We start from the raw sequence: 14435 nt of genomic DNA, 5'->3' as shown, positions 1-14435 counted from the left end.
CGCAGCCGGCGGGTAGTGGACGTGGAGTCCAAGAGCAGCTCAGGGCCCCCTGGCCCCACAGCAGCCTTACACGAGCCTCCTTGTTTGCAAGGCTGTGGCCCCTCCTGGCGCCCCCACCCACCCGCCTGCTCCCTGCCTGCCTGCTCCCCGCCCAGCCTGACAGCACCAGGGGAGCCTCCTCACTGTCCTCCGGGCTCCAGTCACCAAACAGGGCCTGGGCCTCCCTGGGCCTGCAGGGCTAAGGGCTTGGAGGCAGCACAGGGCTCAGGGTGTGGGCCCAGAGGCTGGGGGCTCCCTGAGAGGACAGCAGGCGGCACCTTTGGACTGGCTCCAGCTGGGGCCTGCGGAGGCTGCGGGTCTGGACAGGTCCGTACTGTTGCATAGCTGAGAGGATGGTGGGGAGGTGGAGGTGGACATCAAGGTGTGCTGAGGTGCCAGCCTGGGGAGGGGCAGGCCTGGGTGGGGGTCTAAGGCCCCAGGCAGGTGCCTGATGGGGCTGTGCTGGCGGACGTGCGGGGTCTGGCCCATCCTGGGCAGCGGGCACTCCCTCCATAGGCCAGGCACCCAGGAAGCCCTGTGCCCACCAGGTGAAGAGTGGCCAGTTGGCAGTGGCTGTTGCTGTAGGTCCGCAGCTCTGCGGGAGCGGCCCCTCTTTCTGGCTGGGATCAGACGGGCCTCCCCCATCTCCTCATCCCTGGGGTGTCAGAGCCAGGAGCAGGGCCCCATCAGTGCCGGGCCTGGACCAAGGGCCAAGTCCCGGCCCCGCGTGCTGACCCATGTCCCTGCAGCCAGCCTGCTGCGGGTGCAGAGTGGCTCTGGGGCCGGGATCCGAGCCTCCTGCAGCTGCCCCCCGGGGCTGCCCGCTGCTTCCCCGGTGCCAGGCCCTGGGGACTGGCTCTGCTTGACGACAGCTCTGCCTGCCAAGTCTCCGAAGAAACCAGGCCCCAGGGAGCGGGGAGGAGATCCCACAGCTGTCCCCTGGGCGGCCGGGCCGTTAACCCCCGCAGGCCAGGCTGTGGGCCTGTGGCCTTGGCCTCACAGGGCCTGACCCCAGCTCTCTCGGACCCAGCCCGCTGGCCCTCCCTCATCAGACCCCAGACCCATGTCTTCAAGAAGCTGGGCTGTCTGGGACCTGTGAGGGTCTCCAGCTGAGAGCAGGGGCCTGGAGGCCACTAGGAAAGAGAAACAGTCTGTGCCACCCCTCTCCCCGGCCCTGGCCCTGGAGGATTCTGGAAGCCCACCACCCAACAAGGGAGGGCCCACTGGAGCCCTCCTGACATTAGGCCAGACCTAGGGCCAGCAGCAAGGCCAAGGTGGCCCCTGGCCGGTGCCTGAGCCTGAACACCGACTAGGATGGGGCTGGTGATGGATTCTGGGGGCGGGTGGGCACGGGGTGGGTGGGGCAGATGTCCCCTCTCATGGACGGGACCTCTCATTGAGCCGCGGGTCCTGTGCAGACACCCTGCCCCACAAACGGCCCCCTAGGAGGTGGCACCTCCGCCTCCTGAGCTCCCGAATGTTGCCCTCCTCATGGTTAGAGTCGCCCTGGGGGACAGTGGGCGCTGGGTATCCAGAGGGAGGCCTGGTCAGGACACCGCAGCACCTGCTCCGTGAGACACGGCTGCAGGGAGACAGGCAGCAGAGCCTGTGAGCAGAAAGGGGCGGGGCGGGGCGGGGCGGGACATCACAGGTCAGCACTGGCCCGGGATGACCCCAGACTCAAGGTCCCGTTGAGTGCAGGCGGCCAGAACAGAGACCCACAGGACAGTCTTGAACGTCACAGGGTAGAGATTCAGGGGAGGCAACAGGAGCTCCAAACGGAGAGAAAGGAACAGGCGGGGAGGCAGACACCAAGTGAGGGGCCCCCAGCTCACAGGGCGAACACATGTCCCCGCGCTGCCTGGCTAGCGCCCAGGAAGTTCTCCAGCTTGTGGAAGAGATGGAGGCTCGCAAGGACCCAGGGAGATGAGCCAAACCCACAAAAGGGGCAGGCGGGCGGCACTGGTGCCCTGGTGTTTCTGGTTCTTCTCCTCCCCGGGCAGGTGGCGTGCACAAGCATCATGTCGCTCTGGGGCTCCACCTTGCAGCCCCGCCAAGCCCTGGGGTGAGAGGAACCGGTGAGACCTGAGTGCCGAGCTGGCTGCCGGGGCTGAGAGGTCTCGCGTGGGGTGACCTCTGAGACTGGGCGCTGGGTCTTCCCTGCACGCCCTCCCACAGTCCCCTCGCGGGCAGCCCTGGACTTCCTGTCCGTGTACAAACCCTTGCTTCACTGCGCTCTGCCGACGCTGCGTTTTTTGCAGATTGAAGGTTTGTGGCAGCCTTTGTCAAGGAAGCCCGTCATTGCTATTCTTCCAACAGCATGATTTTAAAATTAAGGTCTGTGCGTTGATTTTAGACATCACGCTATTGCACACTTCACAGACTACAATAGAGTATGAACATGACTTTCATATGCCCCGGGAAACAAAAAAAGTTCATGTGATTCTTGCAATATTTGCTTTATCGGGGTGGTCGAGACCCAAATCTGCAATACCACCAGGGTTTGTCTGTTCTAGGACTGCTTATCTGCTGTTGCGTGACAAGTCGCCCCAGACATAGTCACCCCAAAGGGCTTAAAATGACAAGCCTTTATCATCTCACAATTTCTCTGGGTCTGGGGTCTTGGAGGGGCTTCACAGGACGGTTCTGGCCTGGGGTCTTCAGAGGCTGTGGTCACAGTTTTGGCCAGGGCTTTTCCTCTGAAGACTGGGCTGGACTAGGGAGGGGGGTCTGCCTCCAAGCTCCCTCACGTGACTCTTGGTGGGGCCTGAGCCTCTCCCAGGGGTCCCTGCAGTGTCTTCACCAGGGGGCGGTGGGCTTCCCCACCGCCAGGGGCCAGGAATCGCAGGACAGAAGCTGCAAGGTTTTGATGACCCACCGTCACTGCACCAGCTCCACCTGGGCGTCAAGCCCACACCTGAGGGAAGAGGACCTGGGACATATTTGAAAGCACCCCCAGCTGCCCCTGTGCCCCTCCCTGACACATGCGTGGGGCCCAGAGGTCTGGTCTGGCCCTGAACTCCAAGCCTGCTGCGGGCTTCTGATGGAGGGCGCCAGCGTGGGGACCCCGAGGGAGCCGGTGAGAGCGAGGGACGCTGAGAGCGCCTCCCACCCCACACAGAGGAGAAAAAGGTCCCAGGACCGAGAGCCAGGCCAGCCCCAGAGCAGCAGCTGCGCAGGACGCTGGACGGCTGTCTCCCTCCTGCACCTGTCACTGGGTAGAGTGGAGGAGGAGAGGTCCCCCAGGCACGGGGTGGGGCCCCCCGCCCAGCTGGGCCTGGAGTCAGAGCAGAGGTCTCCCAGCCCCCACCCAGAGCCAGGCTGGACTGGCCCCTCTCTCCTGCAGTCGAGGCCTTGGGTACAGATGTACTCTGGGGGTTGGGGTAGAGGGGACGGGGTCTGAAGAGACACCTGCCTTCCTGCAGGGAGTCCCGGGGGGCAGGAGGCCTCTCTCCTCCCCATCCAGTGGGGAGAGGGGCAGGAGTCGTCCCTGGACCTCACGAGGGGGGATGGGGGGCCTGGGGAGGGAGCCCGCCCCTCCCCCTGGCTGGAGGCCTGCCCAGCTGCAGGACTCCACCTGTCACGTGTGGATCCCGGAGGTGGGGACCTGGGCGGGGCTTGATGAGTGTCTGGGAGTGTGGGGCGCTTAAGGGGTCCTGCGGCTTGGCCGCCACCCTTAGTGTTGTCCGGGGTACAAGTAGGAGCAGCCCAGTGGCTGGAGAGGGGACAGGACACGTGGGAGAGGTCAGTACTGCAGACAACCCCAGGGTGAGGATGGGGAAGGTGTCATGAAGGGAAGCTCGGGCCAGAGTCCAGAGGGTAGGACCTCAGGGAAGTTCTCACGGGGAGAGGAGGGGCAGTGAGCATCTCCATCCCTCATCCTAGAGGGGAGGGGCGGGGAAGTGAGCTGTCCACTCATCCTGGAGGGAAGGGGGCAGTGGACGTGTCCACTCATCCTGGAGGGGGAGGGGAGGGGCAGAGGGCGTGTCCACTCACCCTGGAAGGTGGGGAAGTGGGCGTGTCCACTCAACCTGGAGGGGAGGGCAGTGGGCGTGTCCTCCCATCCTGGAAGGGAGGGGCGGAGTAGTGGGCATGTCCTCTCATCCTGGAAGGCAGGGCAGTGGGCGTGTCCATTCATCCTGGAGGGGCGGGGCGGGGAAGTGGGCGTGTCCACTCATCCTGGAGGGGCGGGGCGGGGCAATGGGCGTGTCCATTCATCCTGGAAGGGAGGGGGCAGTGGGCGTGTCCTCTCATCCTGGAAGGGAGGGGCAGTGGGCGTGTCCTCTCATCCTGGAGGGGAGGGGCGGGGGCAGTGGGCGTGTCCACTCATACTGGAGGGGAGGGGAAGTGGGCGTGTCCACTCATCCTGGAGGGGAGGGGCGGGGCAATGGGCGTGTCCATTCATCCTGGAAGGGAGGGGGCAGTGGGCATGTCCACTCATCCTGGAAGGGAGGGGAAGTGGGCGTGCCCTCTCATCCTGGAGGGGAGGGGCGGGGGCAGTGGGCGTGTCCACTCATACTGGAGGGGAGGGGAAGTGGGCGTGTCCACTCATCCTGGAGGGGAGGGGCGGGGCAATGGGCGTGTCCATTCATCCTGGAAGGGAGGGGGCAGTGGGCATGTCCACTCATCCTGGAAGGGAGGGGCAGTGGGCGTGTCCACCCAGGTCCGGGACCGGTGGAGGGTAATGCTCCCCCACAGGCTCCTCGGTGGAGTGTGGGGAGGTGGGAAGCAGGTCCGGGCACAGGCGTTTGGCCGCCCGCCTGCCCACAGCTGGAGAGTCGTTGTGTCTGAACAGGACACAGGTGAGTCCCCACCCACGAGGAGCAAACGTGCCCCGGGACAGCGGCCTCAGAGCAGGAGGAAAAGGACCCGGAGGGCAGGGCTGGGCGGACAGAAGCTCGGGACTGGCCAGCACTGCCGCAGCGCCGGGGTTAGGAATGGAGACCCGGGTGTGCGTCCGTTTCGCACACGTGCTCACGGAGGAGTCTACAGTTGGAGGCCAAAACCTGGGAGAGCTGCGCGAGCAGCTGGTCCGACGGCTCACACAGTCAGCGGTGTCCACACAAGGGGCTCCACCTCTTCATAACAACACTCATGAGGACGAACTACAGCCCTGACAACTATTCAGAGAGCTTCTACAGACTAGCTAGAGGAAAATTGTCCCCAACAGAAAACTAAGGGAAGCATTCCAGGAAAGCATTCCAAGAGCCAGTCAAGCATCAAGGAAGGAAGGCAGCTGGTGGGTGGTTCTGGGCCCTACTCCCTGGAGCTGCGGAGATGGGCGGGCTCCCGCGGAGGGGCCCAGTGGATGCAGCCGAGTGGGGCCTGCGTCAGCCATGTGTGGCCGAGGGCTTCTCGGGAGCACTTAGAAAACTCACACAGAAAAGCCCGTCCAATTTCATGACCACTCGAGAAGTTCCAGTTAAGATCAGCGTGAAGCAGCTCCTTGACCTTGTTGGTGGAGGGAAGCTGGGGTGGGGAGGGGGCGGGGAGCGGGCCGAGGAGTGGGGGGCCACTGCAGGCAGGGCGGCGCCTGACAGCCTGACGCTTGTCCAGTGCTCCACCCTTTGCTGCTGCCCCGAAGCATCGACCATTAGGGTCCTGAGGCTGGGCTGGTCGTGGCCGCCTGGCCAGTAGTGGCCAGTAACCAGACCCCAAACTGTGCCATCTGTCGGGCTACGCTCAGGCAGCCCAGGAGACAGCATGCGGCAAGCTTTACGAAGGGTGCACGGAAGGCTATCCACAGGCCCATGGACGGTTGAGCTGGAAAGGCAGGATCCGCGAAAGGAGTCATGGTACCTGTCGTCAGTGTTCTTTCTTTCCTTCCATTGCTTTCTTAAATTCAATTAATGGATAAATTTTTGGTTGCACTGGGTCTTTCTTGCACGTGATGGTCTTTTTCTGGTTGTGGTGAATGGAGGGTACTCTTCAGGGCGGTGCGTGGGCTTCTTTTGGTGGTGACTTCTCTGGTCGTGGAGCACGGGCTCTGGACGTGCGGGCCTCAGTAATTGCGGCTCTTGGGCTCAGCACTTGTGGCTCCCGGGCTTTAGTTGCTCCTCGGCACGTGGAGTCCTCCTGGACCTGGGTTGGCAGGCAGATCCTTATCCTTTGCACCACCAGGGAAGTCAGAGTTTTGCGTGGGTCTATATATTCTTTTCCAGGCGTCAAAGACTCCTGCCCGCTCTCAGCTGGTGCTCTGTGAGATCTTCTGTGTCTGAAGATGGATTCCTGGTGCATCCGTGTAGAGAGATGGACTCCACGTCCACCTACCCCTCCGCCAGCTTGTCACCTCTCATTCCGCTTTTCTAAAGAAAATTATTTATTTATTTTAATTTCTTGATTTTGGCTGCCCTGGGTCCTTGCTGCTGCGTTCTGGCTTTCTCTGGTTGCGGGGAGCAGGGGCTACTCCTGGTTACAAAGCACAAGCTCCAGGGCGCGCTGGCTTCAGTAGCTGTGGCGCCCACAGGCTCAGCTGGGGAATCTTCCCGGACCAGGGATTGAACCTGTGTCCCCTGCATTAGCAGGCAGATTCTTAACCACTGGACCTGCAGGGAGGCGCAGTCCCTTTGTAAATTCCGTTTTAGGAACCTGTGGTAAAATAGACGTAAAGCACTTGGCCGCCTCAGCCATTTACAGTGTGCAGCTCAGAGGCCTTGGCACATTCACACTGTAGTCCCACCATCATGGGGTATTTTAAGAAGTTTTCAATTGTGGCAGAACCCACAGAAGGTAAAACTTCCATCCCAGCAGATTTTGAGCTCACAGTTCAGAAATGTTAATTAAAGCACATTCACAGTGTCGTGAAACACCACCCCAGAGCTTCCTCACCTCGTGGAGCTGAGCCTCCATCCCCATTAAACAAGAGCTGTGCGTTTTCTCTGCCCTGGAGCCTCTGGCTGCAAATCCTAGGAATCGAACTACTTTAGGTTCTTCTTATCGATGGAGTCAGCAGTATTTCTCTTTTTGTGACTGATTTATTTCACTCAGCGTGATGCCCTTAAGTTCTGGCATCAGAAGAGGGCGAGGGCAGGATGATTTGGGAGAATGGCATTGAAACATGTATATTATCATATGTGAAATAAATCGCCAGTCCAGGTTCGATGCATGATACAGGGTGCTCGGGGCTGGTGCGCTGGGATGACCCAGAAGGATGGTACGGGGAGGGAGGTGGGAGGAGGGTTCAGGATGAGGAACATGTGTACGTACACCTGTGGCAGATTCATGCTGATCTATGGCAAAACCAATACAATTTTGTAAAGTAATTAGCCTCCAATTAAAATAAATTTATATTAAAAATACATAAAATAAGAAAATAGAAAGTAATATTGGAGAAAAAAAAAAAGAACTCCCTTCCTTCCTAATGCTGAGCGACATTTCCTTGTCTGGATGGACCACATCTCGTCACCTGTTCGTCTGCCCTTGGAGCCCGGGTTGCACCCAGCTCTCAGCTGCGCTCGACAAGGGTTCAGGTCTCCTTCTGGGATTCTGCGCTCAGTTCATTTGGATAAATACCCACGCTGGGATTGCTGGATCATATGGTAGTTCTATTTTTTGTTTTTTGGAGGAAGCATCATACTGTTCTCCGTGGCGACTGCACCATTTTACATCCCTACCGACACTGTGCAAGATTCCAGTTTCTCTACGTCCTCACCGACGCTCAATACTTTATGTTTTTTCAATATAATAACCACCCTAATGGTGTGATATGGTGTCGCAAGGTGGGTTTGATTGGTATTTCTTTAATGATTATTGATGTTGGATGATCTGTGTTCTTTTAAAAGAAATTGTGGCTGTGTCACGATTTACATGGGTATACGTGGGTGTGTCGCGACACCCACATACCATCTGTGTGTATCTTGTATGAATAGTAGGACCTCAGGGGCATTTGCCAAATGGGGACGTGGCCCGGATGCAGCTGTGTTGAGAACAGGATGACAGTGACCTTAGGGTTCAGGTGCACAAACTCCCTGGACTCTTTCCACCTGCACATTCCTGCTGTAGGAACCATGGCTCCTCCCAAGAAACAGAATCTGTGCCCAATTGTGGAAAAAATCTAGTTACCTCCACACATTCCTCACTGTTAACGACAGCTCTACTGAAGTGCACTTGACGCACAATAAATGGCGCACGCTTAAGACACACGCTTGATAAGTTCTCACATGAGTGTACGCCTGCAAAACCAGGGCAGCAATCAAGATGGTGAACACCGCTGTCGTCTCCACAGTGTCCCCGTGCCCCTCTGCGACCCCTCAGCCCCAGGCAGCCTCTCACCCGCTTTCTTTCGTGATGGGTTAGTTTTTGTTGCCCGGAATTTTGTAAATGGAATCATACAGGATGCACCTCCTTCACGGATCACACCTTGTGGTGGCGAAAAGGCTTGTCTGACTCACTGAAGCTGAGAGCCATGCCGTGCAGGGCCACCCAAGACGGACCAGTCGTACTGAAGAGTTCTGACAAAACCTGGTCCACTGGAGAAGAGAATGGTAAACCACTCCAGTATTTTTGCCTGGAAAACCCCACGGACAGCATGAAAAGGCAAAGGGATATGATGCCAGAAGATGGGTCCCCCAGGTGGGAATGTGACCAATACGCTACTGGGGAAGAGCAGAGGGAAGTTACTAAAAGCTTCAGAAAGAATGAAGCGGCTGGGCCAGAGTGGGAAAGACCTTCAGCTGGGGATGCAGAGAACATCATGAGAAATGCCGGGCTGGATGAATCACAAGCTGGAATCAAGACTGCTGGGAGAAGTATAAACAACCTCAGATATGCAGATGATACCACTCTAATGGCAGAAAGCAAAGAGAATTAAAGAGCCTCTTGATGAGGGTGAAAGAGGAGAGTGAAAAAGCTAATTTGAAACTCAACATTCAGAAAACGAAAATCCTGGCATCCAGATCCATGGCTTCATGGCAAACAGAAGGGGAAAAAGTGGAAGCAGTGACAGATTTTATTTTCTTGGGCTCCAAAATCACTGTGGACAGTGTTTGCGGCTATGAAATCAACAGATGCTTGCTCCTGGGAAGGAAAGCTATGACAAAATTAGACAGTGTATTTAAAAATAGAGACATTGGGGTCCGTATAGTCAAAGCTATGGTTGTTCCAGTAGTCATGTAAAGATGTGAGAGTCGGGCCATAAAGAAGGCTGAGCATCAAAGAATTGATGCTAAAAAAAAAAACACACAAAAAAAAAGAATTGATGCTTTTGAACCGTGGTGCTGGAGAAGACTCTTGAGAGTCCCTTGGACTGCAAGGAGATCAAACCAGTCAATCCTAAAGGAAATCAGCCCTGAATATTCATTGGAAGGACTGAAGCTGAAGCTCCAATACTTTGGCCACCTGATGCAAAGAACTGACTCATTGGAAAAGACACTGATGCTGGGAAAGATTGAGGGCAGGAAAAGGGGGCGACAGAGGATGAGATGGTTGGATGGCATCACTGACTCGATGGGTGTGAATCTGAGCAAACTGTGGGAGATAGTGAAGGTCAGGGAAGCCTGGTGTGCTGTAGTCCATGGGGTTGCAGAGAAGCGGACCTGAATTAGCGACTAAACAACCACAGGAGGTAGTCTTTTTTGACTTGGCTTTTCTTCCTCAGTTTAATTATTCGGAGGCCAGTCCCTGTGGTGTACACCAGTAGCTGCCCCTTTTTATTACTGTATGGTTCTCCACTGCGTGGGTGTGCCACCGCTGGCCACTCAGCCACACGCGCTGGTGGACGCAGGGCTTGGCTCTGGTTTGGGGCTCCTGTAGTTTTACAGCAAGTCTTGAATCAGGCAGTGTTGCCCCCAAGCCTGTTTTATTTTCTTCTCTTCTCTCTGGCTGTGCCACACAGCTTGCAGGATCTTAGTTCTCCCACCAAGAAATGAACTTGGGCCCCAGCAGTGAAGTCGCCAACTCCTAACCGCTGGGCTGCTAGGGAGTTCCCTCCAACTCTTTTTTCTTTTTTGAAGTTGTTTTGGGCCACTCTGGGTCCTTTGCGTTTCCATCTGAATTTCAGAATCGGTTCGTCACTTTCTGTGCATGCTGCTAAGTCACTTCCATGGTATCTAAGTCTTTGTGACCCTGTTGGGACAGTGGCCAGCCAGGCTCCTCTGTCTACACGCCCCCCTCCACCAAAAAAAAAAAAAAAGCCTGCTGGGATTTTGTTTAAAGTAATTATACAGTCACAAGAGGTAGCAAAAAATAGTACAGAGGGTTCCTGTATACCCAACACCCTGCTTTCCCCACCAGCCTCCCTTCCGTAATTGTGGTATATTATCAAAGGCAGGATATCCCTGGAGAAGGAAATGGCAACCCACTCCAGTATTCTTGCCTGGAAAATCCCCTGGACAGAGGAGCCTGGTGGGCTATATAGTCCATGGGGTTTCAAAGAGTGGGACAAGACTTAGTGACTAAACAATCAAAGGCAGGGTGTGGTAACCAGCCCACAGAGCCTCCTGGGCCATCACGGGTTTCTTCAGAGGCTCCTTGTGTCTCTGTCACTCCTTGACACCACGGCGTCGATTCCCACAGCCGCTGCGCCAGCTTAGATGCAATTAAGACCACCACCACCAAGGGGCCCCCGCCCTGCTGCCCCATCCCGCCGCCTCTCCCCCACCCCAGCCTCTAATCTGTGCCACCCTCTGCAGTCTCGTCACTTCAGGAATAGCGTGTCAGTTGAACTACACGCCCTGCGACGTTTGAGACGGGTCTGTGCCCACAGCATCGCCTCCTCTGAATCCTTCCAGCAGGAGATGGGTAGCTTGTTCTGGTGTGTTACTGAGCTCTGCCCCACCGTGCAGCAGCCCGAGATCTGTCCAGCTGTTTACCGGTCGAAGGACACTTGTTTCCAGTCTAGGCTGTTACACAGAGCTCCGTAGACACTAGTGAGCGGGCACTGCTGTGAGCGGAAGCTCCGACTTCTCTGGATAAATGCCCAGTGGTGAGAGTGCTGGGTGTAGGCTAAGTGTGCTTTTAGCTTTTAGAAAGTATTTATTTATTTGGCTGCCCTGGATCTTCTGCCCACGTTGTGGCACATGGGCTCTAGTTCCCTGACCAGGGGTTGAGCCCAGACCCCCTGCATTGGGAGCACGGAGTCTGCCCCTGTACCAACAAGGAAGTCCCTATTTTAGCTTTTCAAGAAACTGATTAAAATCTGACTGATTTAAGGAATGGCCCTACCACTCCTGCTGGGATTCTGATTGGAACTGTGTCGCATTTGGAGAGATCTGGCGTCAGCAAAACTGGGTCTTCTCACCCTCCAGGCTGTGCACGTTTCCATTCATTCAGTTCTTGGTGAATTTCTCTTGGCGATGCTTTGGAGTTTTTTGGTTTTTTTAATTTAAAAATTAATTTGACTTTTCTCCAATTATAAGTGATCCTTGTTGATTAGAGAAAATGTGGACAGTGTAGGAAAACACAGAAATGAAGGGGAAGCATCCGCAATCTCACTCCCCAGGGGACAGCCGCTGTCGGTATTGGGGCCGTTTTGGTTTTCTGTGCTTTTATCATCGTAACTGTGGTGACACACACCCTGTAAGTTGCCACGGCAACTGCTCTTCTTCTGGCCATGCTGCGTAGCCTGTGGGAACTTAGTTCCCCGACGAGGGGTTAAACCGAGCCCCCTGCCTTGGGAGCGCAGAGCCTTGGCCACTGCGCCGCCAGGGGAGTCTCCGCCTTAGCCGGTTTCAGTGCACCACTCTTGTTCCGTAGTTTTCTGTTTGCAGCTCTGGCCCATCTTTTGTCAGGTTTATCCCATTGCCCGTTAAGTGGTACTTTTATAAATGGTATTTTTACGTTTCCATTTCCCGTTGTTTCTTGGTAGTGTGTGAACGTATGATTGAGTTTTGTTTAGGGACCGTGTGTCCTGCAACCTTGACCAGTTCACTTATCTGTCTCAGCTGTACCCCTCTACCCCTAGGAAGCTGACATGGCTCCAAAACAACCCAGAATTTCCAGACGTTAGGCCACGGCGTCCCGGGGCAGGCGGGGTTCTGAAGAAGGGCTGCTGACGGCCACACTTGCATAGGGCGGGAGGGGGCTGAGCCGCTGCACTGCTGGGGGAGCCGCCCCTGCCTGACTCCCTGTGGGCCTCCCACCGAGGCTGCAGGCAGGAAGCTGTGTGTTTGAACCAGTCTCTAAACCCGAGCACTGGGGCTGTGTGATCACAGGGCTGCAGTGAGAGATGACAGGGCAGCCCCACCCCGTGTCCTCAGCACGGCGGGTGGCACATCTGTCCTCCTCCAGCTCAGCTGGGGGAAGATGGGGTGTGATGCCCACGTGTCTGCTGCATCAGCAGTCATCCGCGGTCGTCTGGAATCAAGTGCTGCTACAGATGGTGTGCATCAGTCAGCTGGTGCTGCATAACAAACTGCCCAGTTCAAAGTAAAGCAGGACAGTCCGTGATTGCTCATGAAGGCATGGCTCTGCTGGGTGGTTCTGCTGATCTGTGCTGATCTTGCCGTGGCCTGTGGGCACCTGGCTGGTCACCGGAGGTTGACTAGGACAGTCTCCTGGCCCATCTGGGAGCTGCCTGTCAGCTGGGGAGTGGGCAGTGGAGTGTCTGAGCCACACGTCTCATCAGTAGCAGATCACGGCAGACAAGTGGGGAGAGAGAGAGCACAGTACTCGAGGCTTCTCTTCCATTTTTCCGTTTAACAGTCTTATTGAGTTATATTTTATAAACTATAAAATTCACTTGTTTTCAGTGTCACAATTCAATTTTTTAAAAATAAATTTGGAATTATGCTGTGAGCTCCACAGTGTCGGTGCAGAATGCCTTCACCACCCACACAGCAACCTCGGGGCCCAGCCCCTGGCAGCCGCTGATGCGCTTCCTGTGTCCTCAGATTTATCTTTTCCGGACCTTTCATATTAATAGAATCACACCGTCTGAGATCTCCTTTCATTTAGCATGATGTCATCTTATACCATGCGTCAGAACTTGGTTCTTTCTTAGCGCCAGCCGATGCTCCCTGCAAGGACCAGCCGATGCTCCCCGCAAGGATCCAGCCCGTCTTGTTTCCCAATGCCAGTTGATAGGCATTTGGGCTGTTTCCAGTCCTAGTCTGTAGAATGAAGCTGCCGTGAATATTCATGCACACGTGTCCGTGTGGGCATATGTTTCCATTTCTCTTGGGTAGATGAGAGGAGTGGAATTGCTGGGCCGTATGGTAAATTTATGTTTAACATTTTAAGAAACAGCTGAGCTGCTTTTCAAATGATGGCACCTGTCACATTTCTACCGTTAATATATGAAGGTTCCAGTTTCTCCCTGGAGGAGGAAATGGCAACCCACTCCAGTATTCTTGCCTGGGAAATCCCACAGACAGAGGATCCTGAGGGGCTGCAGTCCATGGGGTCTCGAAAGAGCTGGACACGACTTAGCAACTAAACAACAACCAGTTTCTCCAAACTTCTCCATCCCCAGAACTGTCATCAAAAGAGCAACTGTTCTTCTGATGATGGCTATCCTCGCGTGTCTTACTGTGGGTTTAATTTGTATTTCTCTACTTAATACTGTTGCCAGGTGCTTCTTCAAGTTCTTACAGGCCATCTGTATCCTTTGGTCAAATATCTAAAACTTTTAGTCACTTAAGACTTGGATTATTTGTCGTACTCTTGAGTGATAAGACACATTCCGGATACAAGTCCTCGATCAAGGATGTGACGTGTGCCTCCTCCCATTCTGGGATTGGCGTCCCTGTTGGAAACCAATTGGCTATAAATGTTCTGGATTCTTCTGGGACTCTCAGTTCTACTCCATTGGTTTGGATGTCTGTTCTTTTGCTCATATGGTACTATCTTGATTACGACAGCTTTGGAGTAAGTTTTGAAGTCAGGAAATGTTGAGTCCTCCAACTTTGTTCTTTTTTAGACTATTTGGCTCTTCTGGGGACTCTACATTTATGTGCGAATGTTAAGATCAGTGTACCGATTTCTGCAAAAACTAAGGAGCCAGCTGGGATTTTGATAGGGGTTGCCATGGGTCCGTGGATGAACTCAGGGAGGGTGGCCATCACAGAGGTGCTGAGTCGTTCAGTGCGTGAACAGTGGTATCTCCTCGTTTAGAGCCTCCATCTCTTCCAGCAGTGTTTGTAATCTTTAGCACGTAAGTTTCCCCTTGCCCAAGTTGTCTCGAGGGCAAGGCGTGGAATTAGCATGTGGCGCTTCATGTGGGACCCAGGAAGCCCTGAGGTCCAGCCCCTGGATTCCAGAAGTAGGAGACGGACTCCACTGGGGGTGGGAAGACTTGCCAAGCTGCGCTGTCAGGAGCCCGGATGCCCTCAGTGGTGTTGGAACCAAGGGTGGGCTGGCTGCTTATACCTGCCCAGGGGGCGGGTGGGGGGTGGTTAGCCATGGTCAGTGAGAGCTTGGGCTTTATTTCTTCGCTTATGATGTGGTCAGCTTCTACAATA

Source organism: Bos javanicus, chromosome 21 (genome assembly GCF_032452875.1).
Source record: "Bos javanicus breed banteng chromosome 21, ARS-OSU_banteng_1.0, whole genome shotgun sequence".
NCBI lineage: Eukaryota > Metazoa > Chordata > Mammalia > Artiodactyla > Bovidae > Bos > Bos javanicus.
Note: the sequence above shows the minus strand (reverse complement) of the source record.